The following is a 3,236-nucleotide window of genomic DNA, read 5'->3' as shown; positions in this document are numbered from 1 at the left end:
TAGATGAATTTCTTCATCAACATATATTCTTTGTCTCTTTTTAGATAGTAGAAATGTTTGCTTTCTAATCTTTATGATTTTATTCTTAAGTCTTGTCTCTTTCCAACTACCTCATAAGCTAATGTATAGGAGGGAAAACACTGGAGATTTTCTTCTTTACCCGCTGAGCTATAATCTTGATCTGAAAAAAGAAAGCTTGTATTTTTTTGTTCTGAGGACATTCATTCGTGATGTATTTACCAATCACTCCTCTGGGCTGGACATATACGAACGCACCTTCTCTCATGAAGTTTCTCTCACATAAGCAAGTGAACAAATGATGAAATAAGAAAATTTCGCGCTCTCTTCCCACTGCCCAAGATGCCTAAAGGAATGAAGGCCAAGGGGAAGAAGGTGGCTCCGGCCCCTGCTGTCGTGAAGAAGCAGGAGGCCAAGAAAGTGGTGAATCCACTATTGGAGAAAAGGCCTAAAAACTTTGACATTGGACAGGACATCCAGCCCAAAAGAGACGTCACCCGCTTTGTGAAATGGCCCCGCTATATCAGGTTGCAGCAGCAGAGAGCCATCCTCTATAAGCGGCTGAAAGTGCCCCCTGCAATTAACCAGCTCACCCAGGCCCTGGACCGCCAAACGCTACTCAGCTGCTGAAGCTGGCACACAAGTACAGACCAGAGATGAAGCAAGGGAAGAAGCAGAGGCTGTTGGCCCAGGCCGAGAAGAGAGCGGCTGGCAAAGGGGACATCCCCACGAAGAGACCACCTGTCCTTCGAGCAGGAGTTAACACCGTCACCACCTTGGTGGAGAACAAGAACGCTCAGCTGGTGGTGACAGCACACGACACGGATCCCATTGAGCTGGCGCTCTTCTTGCCTTCCCTGTGTCGTAAAATGGGAGTCCCTTACTGCATCATCAAGGGGAAGGCAAGACTGGAACGTCTAGTCCGCAGGAAGACCTGCACCACTGTCGCCTTCACACACGTTAACTCGGAAGACAAAGGTGCTTTGGCTAAGCTGGTGGAAGCTATCCGCACCAATTACAATGACAGATATGATGAGATCCGCCGTCACTGGGGAGGCAATGTCCTGGGTCCCAAGTCTGTGGCTCGCATCGCCAAGCTCGAAAAGGCGAGGGCTAAAGAACTTTCCACGAAACTGGGTTAAATGTACACTGTTTTCTGTAAATAAAAATAATTAACAAAAAAATTTCATATACTGTAAAGAAAATTAAACAGGATAATAGAATTCTATAGAAGAGCCAACAATGTGAAGATTTGGGCAAGGAGTATCCCAAGCTGGGGGCAAGCAAGTACAAAGCCATAAGAAAGAATGAATTCTTCTCCAGAGACTACAGAGGGGGGACAGACCTGTTGACATTTGTCTCTACTAAAAATACAAAAATTAGCTGGGTGTGGTGGCACACACCTGTAGTCCCAGCTACTCTGAAGGCTGAGGCAGGAGAATCGCTTGAATCCAGTAGGCAGAGGTTGCAGTGAGCTGAGATCATGCCACTGACTCCAGCCTGGTGACAGAGGGAGACTCCATCTAAAAAAAAAAGAAAAACATTTCTTTTGGTAATCAGGGTGGCAGAACAAAATGGTAAAAGAGAAAGCTCCTCCAATCATCTCCTCCTGCAAGGACACAAAGTTAACAAGTATCCACATGGAAGAAACACCTTCACAAGAACCAAAAATCAGGGGAGCCCTCGTAGTCCCTGGTTTTAACTTCCTATGGCTAAAAGAGGCACCGAAGAGATAGAAAAAACAACCTAAATTGCCGATGCCACACCTCCCCTATCCACACGCCCACCGCAGCCCCCCTGCATCAGCAGCACAATGCAGGGGGCCTCTCTGGTCACTGGAGAAGGGAGAACACAGCAATTGTAAGGCATTGAACTCAGTGCTGTTCTGTTAGCGCAGAAAGGAAAACCAGAGCAAACTCAGTTGACTCCCGCCCACAGAGGGAGCATTTCAACCAGCCCTGGACGGAGGGCAATGGCTGATCCTAGAGGTCTGATCGTGAGTTCCCACAAACCTCACCATCAATAGCTAAAGTGCTCTCAGTCTCTAAGTAAATTTGAAAGGTAGTCTAGATCATCAAAACTGCAACTCAGGCAAATTGTAGGGCTGAACCATGCCCAGAGATGGTAGACTTTGGGGGGTACACAGCATACTGAAACATCAGCTGGGGAAGCCCAAGAAAGTGCTGGCATTGGCCCTCCCCTAACCCTAGGCTGCTCAGCTTGTGGCTCCAAAAGAGACTCCTTCCTTCAGCTTGAGGAGAGGAGGGGAAAGAATGTGGAGGAATTTGTCTTGCCTCCTAGATACCAGCTCAGCTACAGCAGAATAGGGTACTGGTCAGAGTCGTGAGGCCTCCGTTCCAGGTCCTAGCTCCCAGATGGCATTTCTGTAAACACCCTAGGCCAGAAGGGAACCTGCTTCCTTGAACCTTATGGATTTTGCTGCTAACTGAAGACTCCTCGGGCCCTGAGTAACAAGCGGCAATACCCAGGTACTACATTGAGGGCCTTGGTGAGCCTCTGAGGCTTTCTGGCTTCAGGTGAGACTCAGCATGTTACTAGCCATGGTGGCTGTGGGGCAAAAGTCTTTCTGATTGAGAAAAGCAGAGAGAAAGGAAAAGGTGTCTTTGTCTTGCAGCTTAGGTACCAAGATTGCCACAGGTAGGTAGAGGACCAGGTGGACTCTTGTGGTTCCTGATTCCAGGACTTGACTCTTGGATGGCATTTCTTGACGTGCCCTGGGCTAGAGGCTCACGCACTTCCCTGAAGTGCGAGTCCTGGGCCAGACAGTATTTACCACATGCTGACTTAAGCGACCTTGGGCTTTAAGGAAACATCAGTGGCAGTCTGGCAGTACTCCATGTTCCCAGAGGTAGTGTTGGCTATGGAGTGAGGCTCCTTTGCCTTTGGAAAAAGGGAGAGAACAGTGGGAAGGGCTGCATCTCCTGGTTTGAGTGTCAGTTCAGCTGCAATGCAATATAATACCAGGTATACTTCTAAAGTTTTTGACTCTTGTCCTTGGCTCCCAGAGGGTACTTCTCACGACCGGGGAGAACCTGCGACCCAGAAAGGAAGAACACAGGCCTGGCTGCCCTTGCCACCTGCTGATTGTAGAGACCCAGGGCCTATAGCAAACATAGGCAATAGCCAGGGAGTGGTTACCATAGGCCTTGGGCAAGACCCAGCACTGCTGGCTTCAGGTCAGTCAGTCATAGTGATTG

General features: G+C 48.6%; 1 pseudogene across 1 annotated transcript; it reads left to right on the top strand.

The window, feature by feature from the left end:
* Positions 1 to 360: 360 nt before the first annotated feature.
* LOC108299395 lies at positions 361 to 1,171 on the top strand (annotated as a pseudogene). Its single transcript, XR_001822948.2, has one exon. The product of XR_001822948.2 is annotated as a 60S ribosomal protein L7a-like (transcript).
* The last annotated feature ends 2,065 nt before the right edge of the window (positions 1,172 to 3,236 follow it).

This window comes from Cebus imitator, unplaced genomic scaffold, assembly GCF_001604975.1.
Source record: "Cebus imitator isolate Cc_AM_T3 unplaced genomic scaffold, Cebus_imitator-1.0 Scaffold21, whole genome shotgun sequence".
Taxonomy (NCBI): Eukaryota; Metazoa; Chordata; class Mammalia; order Primates; family Cebidae; genus Cebus; species Cebus imitator.
Note: the sequence above shows the minus strand (reverse complement) of the source record. Positions and strands in the feature narration are given on the sequence as shown.